This window comes from Procambarus clarkii, chromosome 80, assembly GCF_040958095.1.
Source record: "Procambarus clarkii isolate CNS0578487 chromosome 80, FALCON_Pclarkii_2.0, whole genome shotgun sequence".
Lineage (NCBI taxonomy): Eukaryota > Metazoa > Arthropoda > Malacostraca > Decapoda > Cambaridae > Procambarus > Procambarus clarkii.
The window spans coordinates 25,297,883-25,322,013 of NC_091229.1; the positions used below are offsets into that span (position 1 = coordinate 25,297,883).

Consider the following 24,131-nt stretch of genomic DNA (forward strand, 5'->3'; position numbering starts at 1 on the left):
TCGCCAGAGTGTAAACAGTTATGTAGTGTTTTATTATCCCTACCCATTGTTTCTAGGGAGAAATGGTGATAAAAATGGTGATAAAATGGTGTCAGGGAGGCATTGGTGAGAGAGTTGTTGTCAGGAGGCAACACGTGCTCCCCCGCCCCCACCCTCCTTCCTCCACCTGACCACAGAGACCACCTACTACCTCACTCTCCTCTCGTCGTCAGATGCCAAGAGTCAATTTAATGATAATTATCGCATTATCTACACTGAAAATAGCCTTTTTATTAGAAAAATGTCATATTGGAGCAATAATAATGGTGAAAATTGTAATATATACAGTACATATTTTAAACAGTTTGAACACATTTCCTTTTCACAGAATTTTTAATACAATTGGGGTGTAGATAATAGCCGGCATTGTGTGGCCGGCCGGTCGCTCCCTGAGCCATTGGGGGGGGGTGAGGGGTGGGAGGGGGGGGGGTTGTTTCCTGGATCCCTCCCTCCCTCCCTCTAACAGCCTACGTACTGTACTAATATCTATTTAGAATAAATTTTGAGGAGGCCAATAAAACAAGCACAGGTCGTGTGAACGTTGGGCCTTGGTGAGGTGGCTGGCATCATTTGTGGTGGTGTCAGGGGAGGCAGGCGGTGTCAGGGGAGGCAGGTGGTGTCAGGGGAGGCAGGTGGTGTCAGGGGAGGCAGGCGGTGTCAGGGGAGGCAGGCGGTGTCAGGGGAGGCAGGTGGTGTCAGGGGAGGCAGGTGGTGTCAGGGGAGGCAGGTGGTGTCAGGGGAGGCAGGTGGTGTCAGGGGAGGCAGGCGGTGTCAGGGGAGGCAGGTGGTGGAAAGAGGCAGGCGGTGTCAGGGGAGGCAGGTGGTGGAAAGAGGCAGGTGGTGTCAGGGGAGGCAGGTGGGGTCAGGGGAGGCAGGCGGTGTCAGGGGAGGCAGGCGGTGTCAGGGGAGGCAGGCGGGGTCAGGGGAGGCAGGCGGGGTCAGGGGAGGCAGGTTGGTCAGGGGAGGCAGGTGGGGTCAGGGGAGGCAGGCGGGGTCAGGGGAGGCAGGCGGGGTCAGGGGAGGCAGGTGGTGGAAAGAGGCAGGCGGTGTCAGGGGAGGCAGGTGGGGTCAAGGGAGGCAGGTGGGGTCAGGGGAGGCAGGCGGGGTCAGGGGAGGCAGGCGGGGTCAGGGGAGGCAGGTGGTGGAAAGAGGCAGGCGGTGTCAGGGGAGGCAGGTGGTGGAAAGAGGCAGGTGGTGTCAGGGGAGGCAGGCGGTGTCAGGGGAGGCAGGTGGTGGAAAGAGGCAGGCGGTGTCAGGGGAGGCAGGTGGTGGAAAGAGGCAGGTGGTGTCAGGGGAGGCAGGTGGGGTCAGGGGAGGCAGGCGGTGTCAGGGGAGGCAGGCGGTGTCAGGGGAGGCAGGCGGGGTCAGGGGAGGCAGGTGGTGTCAGGGGAGGCAGGTGGGGTCAGGGGAGGCAGGCGGGGTCAGGGGAGGCAGGTTGGTCAGGGGAGGCAGGTGGTGTCAGGGGAGGCAGGTGGGGTCAGGGGAGGCAGGTGGTGTCAGGGGAGGCAGGTGGTGTCAGGGGAGGCAGGCGGGGTCAGGGGAGGCAGGTTGGTCAGGGGAGGCAGGTGGTGTCAGGGGAGGCAGGCGGGGTCAGGGGAGGCAGGTGGTGTCAGGGGAGGCAGGTGGGGTCAAGGGAGGCAGGTGGGGTCAGGGGAGGCAGGTGGGGTCAGGGGAGGCAGGTGGGGTCAGGGTAGGCAGGTGGGGTCAGGGTAGGCAGGTGGGGTCAGGGTAGGCAGGTGGGGTCAGGGTAGGCAGGTGGGGTCAGGGGAGGCAGGTGGGGTCAGGGGAGGCAGGTGGGGTCAGGGGAGGCAGGTGGTGTCAGGGGAGGCAGGTGGGGTCAGGGTAGGCAGGTGGGGTCAGGGGAGGCAGGTGGGGTCAGGGGAGGCAGGTGGTGGAAAGAGGCAGGTGGGGTCAGTGGTGGAAGGTGTTGTCAGGGGAGGTGGAAGTGGAGAGAGAAGGGTGGTGACCACGCATGGCTGCCAAACCTCTCATTCATACTCTATTATAAATCTCAATCTTAGCTGTAAAATATTTATGCCAAAATATGTTAATTTTCGTGTATTAATATACATTATTAATCATTAACACGTTTTATTGTTTCCTGAAGAAAACAATAGCTGACTTGGCATTGTGGTGTGTATGGCCGGGTACCTGGGGGGTGGGGGTGGGGGGGGTCCTGGAGGTGTGAGAGGAGACCTGTCAACCCATCATTTTTTTTTGTCGGGCGAGTTGAGACGCTTCCAAGCCTGCTGCTTCAATACACGGTGTGGGTGGTGTGGTATGGTTTGGGTGGTGTGGTGTGGTTTGGGTGTGGGTGGGTTGGTGTGGGTGGTGTGGTTGGGTGTGGGGGGATGATGTGGGTGGTGTGGGGTGTGTGGGGGATGATGTGGGTGATGGTGTGGGGTGTGTGGGTGGTGGTGTGGGGAGTGTGGGTGGTGGGGGCGAATGGTGTTAGTGGTGTTGGGGAGGGTGTGGGGGTGTGGGGGATGGTGTGGGTGGTGTGGGGGATGGTGTGGGTGGTGTGGGGGATGGTGTGGATGGTGTGGGGGATGATGTGGGTGGTGTGGGTGGTGGTGTGTGGATGGTGTGGGGGATGATGTGGGTGGTGTGGGGTGTGTGGGGGATGGTGTGGGTGGTGGTGTGGGGTGTGTGGGTGGTGGTGTGGGGAGTGTGGGTGGTGGGGGCGAATGGTGTTAGTGGTGTGGGGGATGGTGTGGGTGGTGTGGGGGAGGATGGTGTGGGTGGTGTGGAGGGTGGTGTGGGGGATGGTGTGGGTGGTGTGGGTGGTGTGGAGGGTGGTGTGGGGGATGGTGTGGGTGGTGTGGGGGATGGTGTGGGTGGCATGGGGGATGGTGTGGGTGGCGTGGAGGATGGTGTGGGTGGTGTGGAGGATGGTGTGGGTGGTGTGGAGGATGGTGTGGGTGGTGTGGAGGATGGTGTGGGTGGTGTGGGGGATGGTGTGGGTGGTGTGGGTGGTGTGGGGGATGGTGTGGGTGGTGTGGGGGATGGTATGGGTGGTGTGGGGGATGGTGTGGGTGGTGTGGGGGATGGTATGGGTGGTGTGGGGGATGGTGTGGGTGGTGTGGGGGATGGTGTGGGTGGTGTGGGGGATGGTGTGGGTGGTGTAGGGGATGGTGTGGGTGGTGTGGAGGATGGTGTGGGGATGGTGTGGGTGGTGTGGGGGATGGTATGGGTGGTGTGGGGGATGGTGTGGGTGGTGTGGAGGATGGTGTGGGTGGTGTGGAGGATGGTGTGGGTGGTGTGGAGGATGATGTGGGTGGTGTGGAGGATGGTGAGGGTGGTGTGGAGGATGGTGTGGGTGGTGTGGAGGATGGTGTGGGTGGTGTGGAGGATGGTGTGGGTGGTGTGGAAGATGGTGTGAGTGGGGTGGGGGATGGTGATTCTCGCATCTCAGATTATTATTGACACCAAAAGAGCATGAAAGATATTATAATGAAGCACCACACAACAAAGAAACAAACTAATGTGTCCTGGCATATGTTTAAAAAAAAAAAAAATAAGAAGGTTGTTGGGGCCGGACGGATGGAACGAATTCCGCACTGGAACGAATCGGCTTCGCCCCATATAGTTCGTTCAAGTGAGGACACACTGTATAGCACTAGACACGAAATCATATATAAATGATGTGCGCGGTTTCGGTTTTGTCACTGATATCATTTATATATGATATGCGCGGTTTGAGGGTTAAATATGCGTAATACGGCCCCTTAATTTACTGATTATTTCAAAATGATAGTTCACAATGACTAATAGTTCACAATGACTAATTTTGCCAACTTGTTGTGTAGACTGCTTATATTAATGCTTTCCTCATTGAATCCTCCAAAACCTAGTTATACTTTGTTTTGCTTCTTGCTGGTGGCCATGTTGAATTTTGTCGTCTGCACTATTACACTAGGGCAACTTTTTCTTGTCCAATTATTTCACTTCCCCTGGCACATTCGTGTTATCTTGCCTGTTTTTCAAATACACTAAAACTTTATATTTCTTGGGACACCACTCACGCTCATCAACCTGTTCTACAACTTTAGGAATTTCAGATATCCTGGAGCCTCTGAGGCAGGTTAGTAGTCAGTACACACACACACACACACACACACACCTGTGCCTCTGTTCAGACATTCAATGCTGGTTTTCTGATGCAGGTGTATTGCCACTTGTATAGTGATCAGGTGGTTTTTTTTTATGGGGTCCCACCTGCGGTCTTGTCTCATCTACAGTGTGAAGTCTCCTGGAGGCCTTTTCTCCATTTACTGTTCCTTCAGAAGGTGTTGTCTGTATCTGTGAAGGTGGTTTTGTCCTTGGCTCTTTCTGAACTGGCATCTCATGGCAGATACTGTCGTTTCGTATCGTGTGGCGTTGACAGAGCCGCTCCAGCTTGCATTCGGGGTAGATGTCATTTCTGCTCCATTCTGCAAGCTCTCCCCTGCATTTTTTCACCTGGTTCCCTGTTCCAGGGCTCATTTTCTCAGGTTGTCTGCAGTGTAATCAAGTTTGCCAGCCTGCAGTCTACCCTTGTGCCTATGATGTGCGTAAGTAAGCTGCTCTGGATGCGGTTTTTGGTAATATGTCTTGGGTCGACATTCAGGCACAGGGGTTTTTGAGGTTGAACAGGATCATGGCTTCCAGGTATTTTGTGAATGTTCCAGGCCCTCTCCGGCCTTGTGTTGCCTTGGGACCTGGAGTTTCATCTTTGTCTTGAGACCTGTGGTGCTACCACCTCCCAGGTAAGCCCCTCTTTTAGTTATCTGTGGGTAGATAGCTTCAGGGAGTCGATGGGGTTCCCCACCAGCATTGAATGTAATGAAAGGCCATTTTCTGGGAGAGCCCTGGAGGCTCCCTGACACCCTCCCTCCCTCCCTCCCTCTTGCCGGGCGGCGGTTTCATCATTCTACGAACTGGGATAGTGGGCTTCCAGCTTGCCTGAGTGGGCGCCCCCTCCCTGCTAGTGCTCGGGCTCGCTAGTTGGATAACGATTGCTTGTTTGTTTGTTTTCTTTTGGGGGGAATTCTTTGGTCTTGTTCTGACGTAGGTTGCAATTTTTACCAGTTGGGGGTTTGTATTGTTTCGCCTATCTCTCTGGGTCCCCTTCCCAGTCGATGGCAGACATGAAATACTCTTAATTTAGTGCTTGTAATGGCCATTGCTCCCTGCTCTTCTCTGAATGGACCAGGTTCTGGTCTCCGTTAGGCAGACAGAACTCCCGTGACTGATGACAGCAAACAAATATGGCACAGGTCAGTTTGGTTAGCTTCAGGTAACCTCTGAGGCCTGCCCAGAAAATGGCATTACATTATATTCAACGTTTTTTCTGGGGGAAGACCCGTCAGCTCCCCGGAGCTATCCAAGCTGTTATGTTAATGTCAGACTTTGGCATCAGTCATGTATATGGAGTTCTGTGGGCGTACTGGGGACCATGAGCCAGAACCTGGCCCCCCTCAGAAGAGGCACGAGGAGCAATGGCCTATAGAAACCACCGTGTGGTTGGAAGCATTCTATGTCTACCATCAACTGATTGAGGCACCCAGAAAGGTAAGCGTCCCAAAACAGACCCCTATTCTGGTGAAAATTGTGACGAAAAGCCGAACAAGTGGATAGAACACCCCCCAAACAAACGGGCAAACGAGTATGACGTCACACCACCGCGCTGCTGTCTGCGCAGCTCCCCCCTCCCCGGTAGGGGAGCCCTAGACCCCTGTGCTGGCTATCCACCTTTCTGTTCTGAGGCTGATGCTAAAGGCAATGGTCGTGTGCTCTGGCTCCAGTGGTTGTTTCAGCACTGTACCTTGTGTGTGGTGACTGTCTTCTAGGTGGTGTGTGAGCCAGGAGTGATTCTTCAGTACTCGGGCTACATGTGCCTAGGGTTTCCTTCCCTAGGTGCCCAGTAAGTACTGCCCTTGGGGCTACCTACCACAAGTTCCTTGGGTTCTGTCTCTGCCAGGCCGTTTATTGCTTGGTTTTCGGCCGCCCTTTGTGTGTTTGGGTGTTCTGTCTCCCATGTTCGCCTTAGGGAAGGGGGCAGTTTGCACAGGTAGGGGCACAAGGTACTGCGCAGCTTGTTTTCACCAATCATAGCAGCTGGCTCTGTTCCGCCTGGGTACGCTGTCCTCTTGCGGAGTTTTCTTTTTCATTTTGTTTGCCTGCCTGGTATGTGGGGGGGGGGAGGTCTGCCTTGGTTCTTTTTCCCTGTGTACTGAGTACTTTTCTTGGGTACTCTTCTGAGTACCTCCTGTTTAGTTCCCATGAGTGTACATGACCTGGGGGTTCAGTTCTTAGAAAAGTTGTTTGGTAGACTTGGGCACCAGTTAGCAGTACTGTACCCTGCCTGGGCTTCCCTGAGTGTGAGTTTCGTCTCAGGACCCTGGGAATCCCCATGGGGAACGCATGGGTCCGATGGATGTGACCCCTGAGTCCCCCTTCACTTTGTGCGAGTTCGAGGGTTGCTCTGTCCCCTTGTCTCAGGGTGACTCACTGTTTTTGCCTCAGTCTGCTGCCTGTGGGGTCGGTGGCACCTTCGACCCGGAGTGCTGCGCGTTTTGTTGCTTGTTTGTGACTCAGTTACCCAGTCTTATGTTGACTATGCGGGTGCAGGCAGCACGGACGTTGCACGTTGGGTTCAGGTGGTTGCAACACACTAGGTTGTTTGCTCCCCGGAAGCCCCAAGTGTAACTGGGGCTAGCCTTTAACCTCACTTACTGGTTAAATGCTGATCGTTATTAATTTAATATATATACATAAACCACAGTTCTGCTGTGTAATCTTCAGTACAGTACAATTCCTAGAGATTTAAACATTTGACCATTTAGATATCGCGAACTCAAGAACACTGTACCCTATATGTTATACTGTAAAACTCTGAAATTCGCCGCCATCACCTGCTAACCCACTGAGTAATTCTCTCAATTGATGTTAAGCAGGATACCATCAATTAAACATACTACGAAAATGTATCCCCAATTATCTGAAAGGGAGGGTTAAGCTTTACGTTAATGTGGAAATTAATCAAAGTGAAAAGGGATTATCTTAGTTGTTGAATATATGGTTGTTGACTTGCAGAGGAAGCTAGTTCCAAACATGAGGCTTGCGCCCAACAGTAATGTAAAGTAAATGTTGGGGGGGGGGATTCCACTAAACACCATAAATTCTATAAATGATTTATTAAATCAAAAGTTATCAAATAAAATAAATGAAAGCCCTGACGAAACGCTTCCTAACTGAGGCACTTGGTAATTCCTACAACAATTAATGTGGGCTTCTACACTATAATAACTTAGACCCAGATACCTTAAAATATCACAGACCAGACTTCATGGTCTTCTGGCTCTAGGGAGAGATGTTGTTCCCAGTTGATGCTTAGCCTACACTAAAATTTCCTTCTTCCCTCAAGCCCTGCCTGACCTCTCAGAAGCTGATCCGAGTGAGGCTAGTTGCCAAATTAATCTTTGAAATTAATAACTAAAATCCTGTATTTGTCACTAACGGCGACTTTATTATTCCAAAACAATTGAGAATTATCTAGATACATGGCCAGGCTACTTACAATATTCAGTAGCACTTGCATTTTACTAATTTACATGATTTAACAAACAAGTTGGTAGGTATCTATTTACCAGTGACGATACATGTGTCTTACATTTACTCAAGTCTTACCAACGTCAATCGTCTCTTTGATACCATCCAAGACTTATTCCTTATTCCCAATTGACGTTAGTTTTTAACATAAGAACTTAACTATGATTGATAATTCCTCCTAATTCTGTAATACATTCATAATTCTCCTAGTTCAATGACTTGACACTGGAGGTGGTTGGCGCCACCGTTTTCTACACTCTAATCCCTTGGGGAAGGGGTGACCCTTCCCTAGCAAGTCAGGTCACTACCACTCACTACCAACTCTCAAAATTTTGTGTTAGATCGTATGGACTTTCAATATTAACAGTCCTACTGTTACAACCCCCTCGCTCAAGTATTTAAGAAACTTTGTGTTAAACTATTTAGCACGCAGTTTCTTATCCCAAATCCCTTACTTTATAATTACACATCTGAACCAAAGCCTCCAAAAATAACAAAATTATCCTGTCTAACTATCAATGACAACCAGTAGGTTGTATCGCAATAAACATTAATATACAATTAAAAAATCTAGGGATACGAGTCCCGACTATCCTGATGACAGTCCAGTAACCTTCCCAATACATCTGAAAATAAAAACATCCTATTCCTGTACTGATAACTAAATGCAATATCCCTAATACTTCCACAAAAGCTAGCTAGCAAAAACCATTGGCTCTCCATTAGACATCCACGTGTTCCAGCTAGAACATGAGAATTAAACACGCAACTGAAATCTCAGTCTTTCAGGAGAAAAACACTGAACTTGCGCAAAGTTTATCCCGGTGTTCCACTCACCCATTTTATTAAAACTTTAATGTCCACATGACATTCTCTAAGAATAAACAATCAAACACAATACTGTATATCATTTATTAATCAATACTACGTCTACTATCAGAGTTCTTGGCTGAAATTACAGCAAAAAAATGGTGTTCACACTAAGAGTGTCAAATGTTTATATAGTTCGCCCCTCTTGCTCTCAAAGTACAGAACATGACATGACAACACCTTTTCTGGGGGGAGCCCCGTCGGCTCCCCGGAGCTATCCCAGGCTGATATGCTAATGTCAGACTTTGGCATCAGTCATGTGTATGGAGTTCTTAGGCCTACCGGGGACCACGGCCAGAACCGGGCCCCCTCAGAGAGGCAAGGGGAGCAATGGCCTATAGAAGCCCCCGTGTAGTTGGAAGCATTCTATGTCTGCCATCGACCGGAACAGGCACCCAGAAAGGTAAGCGCCCCAAAACAAACCCCTATTCTGGTTAAAATTGCTACCTAAAACCGAACTAGTGGATAGAACTCCCCAACCGAAAACAAGCAAACTAGTGTGACGTCACACACTGCCGCGCCGCTGTCTGCGCAGCTCCCCCCTCCCCGGGAGGGGGAAGGGGGAGCCCCAGACCCCCGCGCCGGCTACCCACACCTCAGTTCTTGAGGCTGATGCTATAGGCGATGGTCGTGTGCTCTGGCTCCGGTGTCGCTACTGCACTGTGCTTTGAGTGTGGTGTTAGTTTTGTGGGTGCGAGAGCCAGGAGTTATCTTCAGTACTCGGGCTGCATGCGCCTAGGGCTGCCTTCCCTAGGTGCCCTGTAAGTACTGCCCTTGGGGCTTGGGGCCGCCTTCCACAGGCTCCTCGGGGTCTGCCTCTGCTGGTCCGTTTTACCTTTCGGTTTTTCTGCCGCCTGTTGGGCTCTTGGGTGTTCTGTTCTCCCTTGTTACCGGCAGGTAAGAGGCAGTTTGCACTGGTAGGGGCGCAGGGTGCTGCTCAGCTTGTATTTCCCGACATCGCGGCCGGCTCTGTTCCTTGGGGTTCGCTGTCCTCTTGCTGGGTTTTGTTTTTCTTTCTGTTTTTGCCTGGTGGGGGGGTTCTGTCATTTTATTCAGTTTGTTTTTGCCCTTCCACTGTTCTCCTCAGTGGCGCCCCCTGCTAGGTCCCCGTGAGTGTACACGTCCCTGGGGTTCAGCTTTAGAAGTTTGCTTGGTAGTTTTGGGCGCCGGTTTGCAGCACCCTGCCTGGGACTACCTGAGCGCGAGTCCTCTTAAAGTAAACGCTCAGGACCCTGGGAATCCCCTAGGGGGCGCGTGGGTCCGATGGATGTGACCCCGGAGTCCCCACTCGCTGTGTGCGAGTTTGAGGGTTGCTCGGTCCCCTTGTCTCAGGGTGACCCTCATTGTTTTTGCCTCTGCCACGCTGCCTGTTGGGTCGGTGATACTTTCGACCCTGAGTCCTGTGAGTGTTGCTGCTTGCTTGTGACTCAATTTACCCAATCCTCTGATGATTCTATTCGGGTACAGGCGGCACGTGCGTTGCAGTCTAGGTTTCGTCTGTTGCAACGCGCTCGGTTGGTTGCTTCCCCGGATGCCCCGGGGCTGCCCCGCTTTGCTTTTCGAGACCCGGACTTGGGGGTGGGGGTCGCTTCGATCCTGGTTCAGTCCGCACCTCCTCGTCCTTCCCCTTCTGTTCGTTCTGGTCCCCCGCCCCTGCTTCCGGCCCCGAAGCGTCTGAGGGTTTCGGGGTCGGAGCAGGGGTTACTTGATCTCGAGACTCGGGCAGCTTCGGGGGTTGCCCCTTCCGGGGGGGGCGGCAGAGGCATTCGAATCTTGTCTCCCGGCCGAAACTTCAGGGTCTGACCAGTGGGCCCCCCTTCCTCCAGCTTTTCCGGCTGCTCCGTCCTTGTCTTGTGGGGTCGGGGCTTGGGGAGAGGACTCGGCCTCGGGTCCTGTGGTGACGGACCTCAAGGCTGGGGAGGGGCTGACTTGGGGGCCTTGGGCCCCGCTGGACCCCGCCTGGGTTTTTCTTCCCACTGAGCGGGGCTTATTGTTACAAGGAGTGGGGTTTTCTTTCCCCCCCTCTGCGTACGAGTTGGATTTGGTGTCGGCCCCTCCCCGGGTACGGTTCCGTGTTCCCCCGGGTACGTCGGTTCCGTCCTTCCGGAGGTTTTCGGCTTATCGCATCCAACCTGGTGTGGTGCGAGCGGCCTTTGCAGCTTACCTCCTGCGTGACCCGGATTATGCCTCGGAAATGGATCCGTCCACGTTCAGGTTTGGGACTTCGTTCCCTTTCTGGCTCCGTTACGAGGTTCCGGAGTCGTCCTGGCTAGCAGACTGCCCCTTGTTTGGTCTGGATTCCTGGCATTCCTTCTGTCGTTCCCGCACGCTGGAGTGGCGGGAAGCTTCCACGGTGCTTCAGGTTTTCCTGGGGGGTGAACTTGAGTACCTGAATGAGTGCTTGTTTGCCCCTGCCCTTCCCCGCGATGTGGGCGTTATTCAGCTCCATGTGCCAGTTCCCTCCCTTTCGGCGGCGCTCGTGGCGGAGGACTTGCGCGCTCGGGGCCTTTTGTGTTCGGCCTTGCGGTTCTTTTCCCTCCTGGAGCTGTCTTCGGATTGGCTCGTGGAGGATGTGGGGACGCTTGGGTCCGTCCCGGGGTCCGGCACCTTGTCCTCGGCTGCGCGTTCGTCGGCTGCCTTGTTGAAGCTGTTCACGCCGATTTTGCGGGATGCGGTTTCCCTGTTCTATGCTTCCCGTCTCGCGTGTCGGCAGGCGGTGCTGGGTTCCTCCGTGGAATCTGCTTGGGCTCTGGCTCTTAGGCGTTCTTCACCTTTTTGTCCTCTCCTGTTTGGGGAGTCGGCCGTGGCGCAGTTTATTCAGGCTGCGTCGGCGGCTTGTCGTCCGATGTCGGACTTGTTGGTTTTCCGGGGGTCCCGGGGTGGGTCTTCCCGGAAAGGTCGTGCCAGGGCTCGGGGTTCCTCTCGTCGTGGTAGGCCTCTGGTGTCAGGTTTGGGGTTGGCTCCTCCTGCGGACCCTCCCTCGTCTGGTCGGCGCGGTGTTCGCGCTGTGCGGGGTTCTGGGTCTCGTAAGGGTCGCCGGCCCTTTCGCGGTTTGCCCCTTTGACGGGGCGATGGGGGGGCGGCTTGCGCTGTTCGCCCGCGCCTGGTCCCACGATTCGTGGGCCTTTCGGGTCGTGTCTCGCGGCCTGCGGTGGCGTTGGGTGGCCCCTCCCCCCTTTGGGGGGTCGGGGCTGGCGGGGCAGGCTTCTTCCCCTGCGCTCTGTCGAGTCGTCTTGGAGTGGGTACGCTTGGGCGTCGTCGAAACGACGTCGTCCCTCAGATGGGTTTCCCGTCTGTTTCCGTTTCCGAAACGGGACTGCGCGGACCTGCGGTTAATTCTGGACTTGTCCCGTCTGAACCCCTGGGTTCATTGCCCCTCCTTTCGGATGACTACGCTGTCTCAGGTTCGGCTCCTCTTGGAGCCGGGAGCTTGGATGGTGTCCCTGGACCTCCGGGACGCTTATTGGCATGTCCCGATTCATCCGCGGTTCAGGGACTGGCTCGGTTTTGTAGTGGGGCATCTGAGTTACCGCTTTCGTTGTCTCCCGTTCGGGTTGAACCTGGCACCTCGCGTGTTCACACGCCTTACACGGGTTGTGGTGGCTCGTTTGCGTCTCCTAGGTGTTCAGGTGTTGGCCTACCTCGACGACTGGCTGGTTTGGGCTCCCAGCCAGTCAGCTTGCTTGCTAGCCAGGGATTTGGTTCTTTCCCAGCTCGCCGGGTTCGGGTTCTTGGTGAACTGGAGGAAGTCCCATCTGGTTCCCTCTCAGGTTCGGACTTGGCTGGGTCTCGTGTGGGACTCTCGAACCGCCTCCTTGTCACTCCCTCCGGAGTCTCTCCTGCGGCTGCGGTCCCGCCTTCGTCTGTTTCTGGAGGGCCCTCGGGTCACCCGGCGGTTGCTCGAGGGGCTGTGCGGGAGCCTGAACTTCGCGATGGTGGTCTACCCGCCGGGTCGGGTTTGGCTTCGACGGCTGTTCTGGTTCCTTTGGGGTTCCCCCTTCCGCCTCTCTCGCGATCGCAGAGTTCGACCCCCGGGGGACTTGCGTCGGTTGCTGCGTCACCGGCTTCCTCTTCGGGTTTTTCGGGGTTCAGTGCCTTGGCGCCTACCCGAGCCCTCGCTCGATGTGTACACGGATGCGTCGTCTCTCGGCTGGGGTTTTGTGACCAGTGCTCACCAGGCCGGCCAGGGGCGTTGGGGTCCGTCCTTCCGTCGAGCTCACAGTACGGTGCGGGAGTTCGCGGCAGTGTGGTTTGCTCTGGGGAGGATTCGGGTGGCCCGCGGATCGACGATTCGGCTCCATTCGGACTGCTCTCCGGTGGTTCATTGCCTGAACCGCGGGGGTTCGATGCGGTCCTTGTCTCTTTGGGGTTGGTCGCTTCGGGTGACTCGTCTGCTGAGTTCTCGGGGTTTGGCTCTCCTGGCGGTTCACGTACGGGGCGTGTCCAACGTCTTGGCCGACGCCCTGTCTCGCTTCGTTCCCCTCTCCACGGAGTGGACGGTCGACGACGAGTCCTTCCGTTGGCTTTGCCAGACGTTCGGGCGCCCCGAGGTGGACCTCTTCGCGTCGGCGTGGTCGCGGCGTCTTCCCGTTTATGCGGCGCCCTTCCCCGATTGCGAGGCCGTCGGGGTTGATGCCTTTCGGCTCGACTGGTCGAGGTGGGGGTTCCTGTACCTCTTTCCCCCGGTTCGGCTGTTGCTCCAGGTCCTGACTCGCTTAGAGACTTACCGGGGGAGAGTTGTCCTTCTGGCCCCTTGGTGGCCGGCCCAGCCTTGGTTTCAGGCGCTGGTTGCTCGGTGTCCGAACCCGAGGGTTTTCCCGCGGCTCCGCCTCTTTCAGCAGATCGGGCCGGTACGTCACGTAGCTGGTTCGATCTTCTCCTCGAGTCTTCGCGTATGGTTTTTTGACTCGAGTCTATCATCATCTCTATGGTGATCAGGTGGCCTCCTTGTTGGTGTCCCACCTGAGGGCTTCTTCTCGGCGGCAGTATGAAGTTTCCTGGCGGTCCTTCCGGTTCTTTTTGCGTCTTCGTCGTGTTAGCTCCTTGTCTGTTCGGGGGGTGCATCATGTTTTGTGTCCGGTTGCGGCGCTTCGCCGTTATTTGCGCGCCACAGCTTCTGTGTCCGGGGACGCGCTGTGGGTTGATCCGGTTTCCCTTCTTCCCTGTTCGCGGGTTTGGGTCTCTCAGGTCGTCCGCAGGGTTATTAGGTCTAGCCAGCCTGCGGTCTATCCCCGTGCCCATGACGTTCGTAAGTTCGCGGCTCTTGCTGCCGTCTTTGGGAATATGTCTTGGTCTGATATTCGGGCGCGGGGATTTTGGCGGTCGAACAGGGTCCTGGCTGCTCTTTACCTTGTGAATGTCCCTGGCCCTCGTCGGGCCTGTGTTGCTTTGGGTCGGCGGTTGCAGCCAGTTGTCTCGGCTTCGAGTTGAGGGGTGAGCGACGACCGCCTCCCGGGTAAGTCCCTCTTTTTCTGTCTGTGGGTAGTTAGCTCCGGGGAGCCGACGGGGCTCCCCCCAGAAAACCAGCGTTGAATGTAATGAAACGCCATTTTCTGGGTGAGTCCCGGAGGCTCCCCGGCATCCCTCCCTCCCTCCGGTCGGCGGTTTTTTGCGTTTTTGACATCCAGCCTCAAGAACTGAGGTGTGGGTAGCCGGCGCGGGGGGTCTGGGGCTCCCCCTTCCCCCTCCCGGGGAGGGGGGAGCTGCGCAGACAGCGGCGCGGCAGTGTGTGACGTCACACTAGTTTGCTTGTTTTCGGTTGGGGAGTTCTATCCACTAGTTCGGTTTTAGGTAGCAATTTTAACCAGAATAGGGGTTTGTTTTGGGGCGCTTACCTTTCTGGGTGCCTGTTCCGGTCGATGGCAGACATAGAATGCTTCCAACTGCACGGGGGCTTCTATAGGCCATTGCTCCCCTTGCCTCTCTGAGGGGGCCCGGTTCTGGCCGTGGTCCCCGGTAGGCCTAAGAACTCCATACACATGACTGATGCCAAAGTCTGACATTAGCATATCAGCCTGGGATAGCTCCGGGGAGCCTCCGGGACTCACCCAGAAAATGGCGTTTCATTACATTCAACGCTGGTTTTTTTAGTACCTGATGTTCTAGGTATCATGCAATAGGTTTTCATTTAGACTGTTATTTAACAAAAATTTTCCATATTTCCTTCCTCCAGAATTTTTAATGACTTATTTGCTTGGTTTCAACATTTAAACACTATTTTTCCAAACTCATGTTACTAGAAATTCAGAAGCATTACGTTAATATTATAGAGCAAAGATGACATTTACTTTTCTTTTTCCACAATTGTCCATAAACACACAAAAAAATCGATGTTAGAAGACTGACGATTAGTTGATAGTAGTTCCAGGACCATTAGTTGTTGACTGTAGAGAATCTTGATCCTCTTGTACTTCATACCAATTACCGCTGAAGGACCACAGACAGTCCTAGAATTGAGTGTTGAGTGACCAGTGACACCCCGTGATTGGCTGCCACCGGTCAGGTGAATCTTATTAACAGGACACGACTCATAACTCATCTTGTAGCCCACAAAACAGTCTTGATAGAAGAGACTGAACCAGTAGCTGAGCCACGGAAATGCAGGACGGAAACGTACAACGATGTCTCGTGATGGAAGTAACTGCAGAAAGGCGTTGAGATGGGTGACGTTTTGACAAAACAAATGCTCTCAATCTTCAGTCACCATGGTTCACTTCATCTCGGGCATTTCTTGATGACACCAGACTACTAGACCGTAAACACCATGCATGTATACCCTTGTACAGTTAACCTTGGGCCGAGGGAGGCTGTGGCCCCTTTCTATGGCGAGTCGACTGTACTCTGTAGGGAGCCCGTGTCGTTCATCTAGTGTCCGCCTCGTTCCCGCTTGCGTTACAATAGATGACGTAACCATGGATCCAACGACGAGAATAATTAGTACTTGAGGTTATCTTGAGATCTTGACTGCTACATGCTGGCTCCCTCTTCGATATTCCCACATAAAAAAAAAGATATTGTAAGTTGCCCTGTTTTGGTGGTTGTGACAGGGCTTGGTGGTGTTGGTTGCTTCGTTTTTTTTTTCTTTCGCGCCCCCTTGTCTTTCCCCTGTTGTGATTTTGCCTGGTCCCCACCCCCTTCCTCCCTGCATCTGGATCCTTATCGTCTGTGGGTTCAGGGTTGGGGCGGGGATTCGGGCAGTCTTGGGGATTTTCCCCCTTCCGGGGTAGCAATGGAGGCATTCGAGCCTGTTCCTCCAGCCGTGTTGTATGAGTCTTTCAGTGGGCTCCCTTCCTTAGTAATTTTCCGGCTGCCTCGGCTTTTTCTTGTGAGGCTGGGACTTTGGGGGAACGACTTGGCCCCGGGGCCTGCCGAGGAGGTTCCTGGGGTTGGGGAGGGGGCTGACTTGGGGAGCCTCGGGCCTGGGGCTTTCTACCCCTCTGAACGGGGGCTTGCAATTACAGGGAGTGGGGTTTTTCCTTTCCCCCCTCTGCGTACGAGTTGTTGGGCATCGGCGCCTCCCCGGGTTTGGATCCTTGTCCGTTCGGGTCTGTTCGGTTCCGTCCTATCGGTGGGTACTTTTCTTCGTTTCTACTCCCTTTTCTCTCTGACGGGACTTCTCCGTCATGTTTGGGTCATGTTCCCCACTTATCGGGTTCTGCATGACTTTTGGTCTCGGGTGCGACTGTGCCTTTATGAGCCTTTGTGATTTTGTGCTTGCTTCTGTACGATCTCAAGGGTTCAGGAAGGTCTTCAATTCTTCCCGCATTATTGAAACGTCTGTCGTCTTCTGGTGAGGCTTGCCTCCAGTTTTTTTTTGGGACTCGTTAGTCCTCTTCTGTGCTTCTTATTGTTTTCGATACTGTCTTTTTTTTTTGTCTTTGTATCTTCTCTCCATGCTCTGTCTAGGCACTGCCACTATTCATTCAAATACGCTTCGTTTTCTCTGCATACGGGTGTGGGGTGCCGCATTCGCCTCTACCCTACTCTTCTGCATGTGTGGCTCTGGCCTTATTCCACTGGCGGTGCTCCCGGAATATTCTCGACTACGATGTGTCGTGACATGTTTGTGCCTACACTCTGCAGGTGAGTTAATGCGGTCGGGCGTCTCTTTCGGCCAGGCGTCTCTTTCGGCCAGGCGCTGGTTCGTGGTTTTTGGGTGCGTGTTGGGGGTTGGTTGTGGCGTTTTGTTTGGCCCCTTGCGTGGTTCTTCCTGTGGCCTTCTTTGTTCATCTGTGGCGACTTAAACTGCATTTTGTACCTAGCTCATTAAGATTGTAACTTGCTTAGCTCAGTGAATTGTGGGGTTCAGTCCCTGAGCCCTTTGTGTGCCTCTGTGGCCCTTTCCACTGCCGCCCACTGGATGGGTGTGGGATGCATGGTACATGGACAACTAACACTCCTGTGTTATTTGTTACACGGTGGGGCACGGCCACGTCTTTCGTGGTCTTATTTTGGTCACTTATTCCTTGACTGTCTTGCAGTGCCTAGTTTATCCCTTCTATATCCATTTGATTCTCTGTACTCACTTCGTTGTCCTTGCCTAGTTGTGCTTGCAGGGGGGTTGAGCTTTGGCTCTTCAGTCCCACCTCTCGACTGTCAATCGCCGACATCGACATGGCTTCTGTGTGTTGTTGGTCTTGTCCCTTTCGTTCTTGTTGCTGCCTATCTTCCTCGTTCCTCGTCTTCCTTTTACACTCTTGTCCCTAGCTGCTGGTGCTGGGGTTGTTTTTCTAGTCTGTATGGCTTGTTATACTGTATCCAATTCAGGTCATTTAATCTGCAGGGTAATATGTGAGGGGTAGTTGGGTTGTTTTGCATGTAGGTTACTCATCAGGGCTTGACATCTGCGAGACTAAGTTAGCATTCACTTGTTTGTGTTGTGATACCTAAGTGTCACGGAATGTAATAGTTCTATTGTTACCCCTCTTGTTACACATTGTTGTGTGGTTTAGTATGTGCTTCTTGGCTCTCCTACTGCTAGGTTGAACTTTGTCCATGTTCAGTTCCCTGCTTTTGGACCGCCCCTATGTTTGCTTCTTTTCCGGCTTGCCAGGTTTGGGTTCCTGGTTTCCTGGCTTACCCTGCCAGTTGGCATTTTCCGTATCTCGCGGTGTCACTTCTCACAAGTCTCGCATCAGAACCACGGTGTCTCCGATCTCCTGGCGAGCTCGCTGGCATTGGGAAGTTTTCTGTACGGCAGACGTTCCTTCTCATTCCTTGCCGGTTTTGGTTCCAGCTCTGCTTGCTCAGTAGTCGCACCCGAGGTTTTCTCGCGGCTCCGCCTCTTCCTATGCTCGATTGGTCCATGGCAGGGCTGGTTCGGTTTTGCCTCGTATCTCACCGTCTGTTGGTGGTCATGTGGCTTCGATGATGGTGTCCCACCTGCGTGCTTCATCTTGGCGGCGGTGTGGGGGTTTTCTTTGGCCGTCCTTCCTTTTTCTTTCTGTCCCTTCGTCGGTTTGCTATGTTTTCTTGGCGTGATCTGGTCCTTCTTTTGTGGAGGTTTGGAGTTGCCTCTGCACTGCTTCATGAGCCGTCTCTGGCGTGGTTCACCTCTGGTCTGCTCTTGCGCCGCTTAAGCCGTAGTGGTTCTTGGATTGCGTGCTTTTTTCTTTTCTCTTCGGCTTATTGTGCCCCCTTTGGTTCAGAGTTGTTTTCCGATGCCCATTTCTTGTTGATGTTGGCTTTTGGGGGTCGGGTCGGAGTGCTTCATGCCCTCCTCTGGCGGCTGGGTTTTGGCTCTTTTGGTTCTCCAGATAGATTTGTTCGCTTGCAGCCGTCTCCGTCTTTTCTGGCAAAGACTGGCACAGTTGCTTCTCGGAGGTGTCCTTGATTTGTTTGATGCTTGGTCTGGCCGGGGATGCATTGTGTGTTGTGTTCAGTTGTGGCAATTCGTCGTGCTTGGCGTGCCACGGCTGCCGTGACCGGGGTCATGCTTTGGATTGTTCCGGATTCCCTTCTTCCCTGTGCCAGGGTGTGGGTCTCTTGGGTCGTCAGTGGAATGGTTCAGTCCAGCCAGCCTGCTGTCTGTCCCCATGCCCAAGTTGTTCGTTGGGTGACTCTGGGTTCCTTCTTTGATGTTCCTGGGCCTTATCGAGCCTGTGTGGCCTTGGGTTGGCAGTTTAATGAAATGCCATTTTCTGGGTGAGACCCGGAGGCTCCTTGGCAACTCTCCTTCCCCCGGTCGGCGATTTTCGTGTTTTGATGTCCAGCCTCAGAACTGAGAGGTGGATTGCCAGCGCAGGGGTCTGGGGCTCCCCCCTTCCTTCTACCGGGGAGGGGGGAGGGAGCTGCACAGACAGCGGCGCAGCGACGTGTGATGTCTTACTTGTTTGCTCATTTCTGTTTGGGGAGTTCTATCCACTTGTTCGTTTTTTTGTCGCAATTTTCACCATTGGATAGGGTTTGGATAGGGGTTTGTTTTGGGACGCTTACCTTTCTGGGTGCCTGACCCGGTCGATGGCAGACATAAATGCTTCCAACCACACGGGGGGTTCTATAGGCCATTGTGCTCCTCGTGCCTCTTCTGAGGGGACCAGGTTCTGGCTCATGGTCCCCAGTAGGCCCACAGAACTCCATATACATGACTGATGCCAAAGTCTGATATTAGCGTATGAGCCTGGATAGCTCCGGGGAGCCTCCTGGTCTCACCCAGAAAATGGCGTTTTATTACATTCAATGCTGATATTTTTTTCCTAGTTATGATAAGTTTAAAATATTTACTATATTAAGCTATTGTTAGTATTAGTTTTGATAACAGATGCTTCACAGAAGTAGATTAGGAATTAAAAGAAATATTAGCTTTTTTTTTTATTGTCTCTACAGGTGCTGTCAGAGGATAACCGAGGGCGTGAGGCACTTCACCCCACAAGTGTCTTGGAGATATATTAGCTTCTTTCAATTATAATTAATGTGTGAGAGGAGAGAGTTTTTGATAGTTATAAATTACTGTACCAAGTGTATGTGCTTGTGTGTGTGTTGTCAGAGAACTATATGAGAGTTATTAATATAATTTTTTTTTTTGCAAAGGAATTTTTGTCAAAAGTCTAAAGCCAAAAAGTATTTTATCATTACAGCATGTTATTAACTGCCTCTTTTACTACTGCCTTCTCATGTTAAGAGGACAGTGTGGCTTCATGAGCCCAGAAGTTGTTTAAAGATTTGTGATATATTAGCATGAATTACTTATCAGGTGTAATAATGTCTTCAAATTTTACTTTGAAACATGAAAGTTTGTCTTGAGTGGTTTTTATCTTCTTTTTTTTCTGGATAGAATGGTAAGATACTTTTGTGTGGATAAAGAATATGCTGAAAGAAGGACATTTAGCTTTATAGAACCTTTATATTTTCCATTTTTGCCTTAATAATATGACTGACAAGACACTGATGACATTGTACAAAGCCCCGCTGTATTTTTTGTGAATGGAAGTGAAGGTTGGCTTATGTGGTTAGTTGAGAAGGTGATGCAGTGCATCTCATTTTTAAATACACAAAGATTGATATAAGATACAAATATTATAAATTATAAATTTAACCTCTTGTTATTGACGTTGAAAAAAACGGACAATAGTAATATATAAATGTGTAAGCTATTTTAATGGGAGCATATTATTTTCCTAACATTTGGGATAGAGGAGCATTCTGCATGGTTTCTAATGAAGTTCAATACTCTACCCATAAGGTAAACACTTGTACAGCAATGGTGATAAATGCCGTATTTTGATAGCGAATGATTGCCTATGCACAACATTGTGTTTGTGATGTCTTTGAATATCTCTTGTAATATTATTATTATTGTGGCTACTGTATGTATTGCAGTAGGACCGAGTTTAGGTTGTTTCTTAAATGTTTTGTATTTAAAGATTCTTGCACAATATTCCATTTTTCATAATGCACTAGCCAGTTACATATCCCTTTAAAGGCATGCACTATATATATATATTTTTTTTTTTTTCACTTATTATCCTGTGAACTGACCTTGAGATGAAAGGCAAATCTGCTGGTTTAGTCAATCGTATTTTAAATTTTTGAGTTTGCATTTCAAATATGTGTGTGTAAATCTTGAAAAACCAACCACCCTATTTGGAAGAGTTTCAGTATTTTGTCTTGATTTTTCTTTGTATCAGAAAGTGAGCAAGTCTGTGTTTGTAATCATTCCTGCTTCTCTACTCATGTCATATGCTTGTAGTTTAAATCTGAATTCATCCAATGGGACATCAGTACTCATGCCAGCTTCCTGTGTCATCTTTTAGGTGTCATCTTCATCATCACTAGAATACTAACTTCTGTATCATGTACGAAATCATCTTTAGCATGGACTGTATACTGACCCTCTTAGCTCATCGTCATCCTGTATATGTTACCTATATTCAGTATCATTAGGACATCTTCCTGAACGTTGTATCTCAATACATGTGCCAGCTGCCCGTGTCTCATCCTGGACACAACACTGGAATGCCACCTGTTAAATTCTATCCAATATGCCATTTTTCACTCACTCATACATCCTGGATCTTCTTGCTTTCATACCACTCTTCTGCATCAGTCATTTATCCATGCCTGCACAATTAATAAATTTTGAAAGTGCTGTAATGGTAGAGTAGTTTAGAAAAGTGTATATTGCATAGTTGTTATAATTTTAAACTGTGACGCTTACATAAACTAGGTATTAAAAAAAGACGTCTAGATCTCTATTGTGTAACAGTCAATTGAGAGCTACATGTGTGGTCAGGTATTTACTTGAGAAAGCTGGCTGTTACTGGCTCAATACTCAAAGGTTAGGTGGCTTGAGGTCCCTTTTGAAGCATTTTGTCAAGGATGTAAGGATTGACTGATTTATCATGACAGTTTTGGGTTCACAGTTATGGTGTTTAGTGCTTTCAATGCCTCACTATAGGAATGACATGTGAAGCTTGTTATGTGTATTAATTTGAATATTCTGAACCTATGCTAAATATGATCATAGGCTTGAACAAATTATCATGAATCTTCAAGCATAGCAATGTACAGTTTTACTGCAGTGGCACATCTATTTCCTAGTAATAATTTGGGGGAATTTTGTTTCACTTGTTCATGTATCTGATTAATTTCTTGGGAGCCTGTGGATGGAATTGTAACTACAGTATAGAAGTAGTAGAGGATGTTCAAATCTCTCAATGAGAATGATTTCATTAGTCATATTTACACTGCAGTACAGTATCATTTTAGTTATCCTCCACTCATGTTTCTTACTCAAACCTTTAAAAATAATAATTCAACGCATGTATATTGTAAATACATATACTGTATAAGGATGGAGAGGTATGAAAAGGTGATGGGTTGATCGCAACAGTCAGCGAGGGATAGAAAACAAAGTTGGGAAAAAGAATATATGGTACTGTAGTGGAAGTGAATGCCGGTGAAGAGAGTGAAATCTTGGGAGGGTTAGAGATGTACATGTTTGGCTTGTAGTAAATTTGACTAACATTTGGGTCTTGTTCAGATAATGATAGTATGTGTTGGATGAATGTAAACTTTGATGATAATTAGGACGGTATTAAAGAGGCAAAAACTTTTATAAAGTAAAGGGTTTGGCGAGTCTTCGGTGATTTTTCTGTGTTTAAGAGGGCAAGATGTCTCGGAAATTAATGGGAGTAACTACTGTTCCATTTTAGTTACAGCAGAGTACCTAATTTGACTGTGGAAAATTTAGATATTGGCATTAGGAGTATGGGGAGTAAGATTGATGATAGTGACAATTTGAGGCCTGGGAATCTTTAAAATTCATAAGAGGAGACAAGTGACTATGAAGGGAATGACGGTAGGGATCAAGTGTTTTGTGTTAATGATTTGAATAAATGAAACTAGAGAAATAAGCTTCAACAGGTTTTATGGAGTTGGATAAAGGTTATGACAAGAGGTAGAGTTATGCGAGCATGTAGGTTGGAGAGAGAGATTGTTGAAGTGGGCTAAAGGTGCCTGCAGTGAAATGAGGATTGTTACGTAACCAGTAGAGTTGAGTAATTAATTAGAAAAAAAAAGTTGGGTGGGGAGGGGGAGTTGAGGAATCTTCAAACGGATAGTGAAGAGGTATACAACAGTTCAGGATATAAAGATGGACGGAGGTAACAAAAAAAGATACCAGTTGTTGTTTATAAATGAGCATAATTAAAATGAATAATTGCACAAGCAAAATAAAAGGTCATTTAGAGCAAAGTGGAGAGAGAAATGGGTGAGATGATTATCAGTGTGGTGGAGTTTAGGAGGTCGAGATGTTGAAGGATATCCAGAAGGGAACTGTAACTACTACCTTCCAAATTAGAGGGAAATAGTTCAGAACTAATTTTACAATTTCTCTCTTGTTTCTGTTAATTTCTCCGGTACTTAAATATTATTATCTCTCGTCACTTAGTCTGTACTTTATCCATTGTTTATACAGATATAGTTAAGATATCAAAACATTGATATTGCTCTGTGTCTTTGCTTCATTTAGTGCATGCTTGTGATAGAAAATATTAAAAATATTGTACAGTCCCCAACTTTGGTAGCAATGAGAGTACTTTATGAGATTTAATTTGCTCTATAATTTAGCTAGAAAGTTAACCATAATGAAAAAAATAATTTTTCATCTCCAAATCATTACATAAGTATTAGTTCTCACAGCATAACACACACATTCTTGCTTTAGTTTGTTATAGAAGAATGACTAATACACGGCTGTTTCTTAAAAACAAAAACAAAAAACAGTTGATTTCATAGTTTTGGAAGTGAAAACTGTTTCTAATTCATACAAAAAAATATTACTGTAGGTTACCAGTCTCCGAGTCTTGCATTATTTACTAACTTTTGATTATTACTCTCATTTAACTTAGAATTTCTTAATTTATTGTACCTTCATGCAAATTAATTTAATCTTGTAATGGCATCCAAAGTGATATTTAGAACTTTTAAAAATATCCCACAACATAGTTGGTACTAAATAGTGGTTTGGTGCCTTCTCTCGATAATTACTTAGTGTATGCAAATTAAACTGTTTAACTATGTAGCACAAAGCCATAATCTATTGCAGCCTCGAGGGTTACCTCAGCAGTCATACATGAGAGCGAGACAAAGGTAGAGTGTGGAAATGGCAAATGTTCTACAAAAAGGAACAGTTTCAAAAATAAAAAGCAGATTATCTTTGATAATGCTTTGAATTTCCCATTCATAAACCAGAAGCTGAGTTACATGACTAGGATGGTTTAGAGGGACATTACTTAGTCGTAAACCTTTGACTAGGGGTGAGGCAAGCTTATCTCGTGACAGGCTGCAGCTTGCACTCAGTATAATGCCCCTAACAAAATCTCTACAGTGCAAGTGATGTCACCTTCAATCGGTAATTTAAATGTCAATGAAATTTGATGTTTTTTTGTAAATGTGACCAAATAAGAATCATCATTTATGGGGGGAGGGGACATTTTGTGCAATCGTACTTGAAGAGAAATAGCTTTTCAAAAATAAAAAATTATTATCTTTGACTATATGCACATTATACATTACTGTACTATAAAAATAATAATGACTTCTTATGGAAACTAAACTTCAAGTTATTCAGTTTAAATTATTACAAGGTAATTAAAAAATTTTATCCAAAGTTTTGAATATATTTTTAA

The 24,131-nt window shown here is 49.6% G+C and overlaps 1 protein-coding gene across 1 annotated transcript in view; it reads left to right on the forward strand.

The window, feature by feature from the left end:
• The window catches only part of Rab35 (RAS oncogene family member Rab35), a 150,462-nt gene that overhangs the window by 125,657 nt on the left and 674 nt on the right, over positions 1-24,131 (forward strand). Inside the window, exon 6 of the mRNA XM_045727799.2 lies at positions 19,327-24,131. This exon is cut by the window's right edge and continues 674 nt beyond it. The gene's annotated coding sequence lies outside the window, so the exon portion shown is untranslated. The remainder of the gene's footprint in view (positions 1-19,326) is intronic.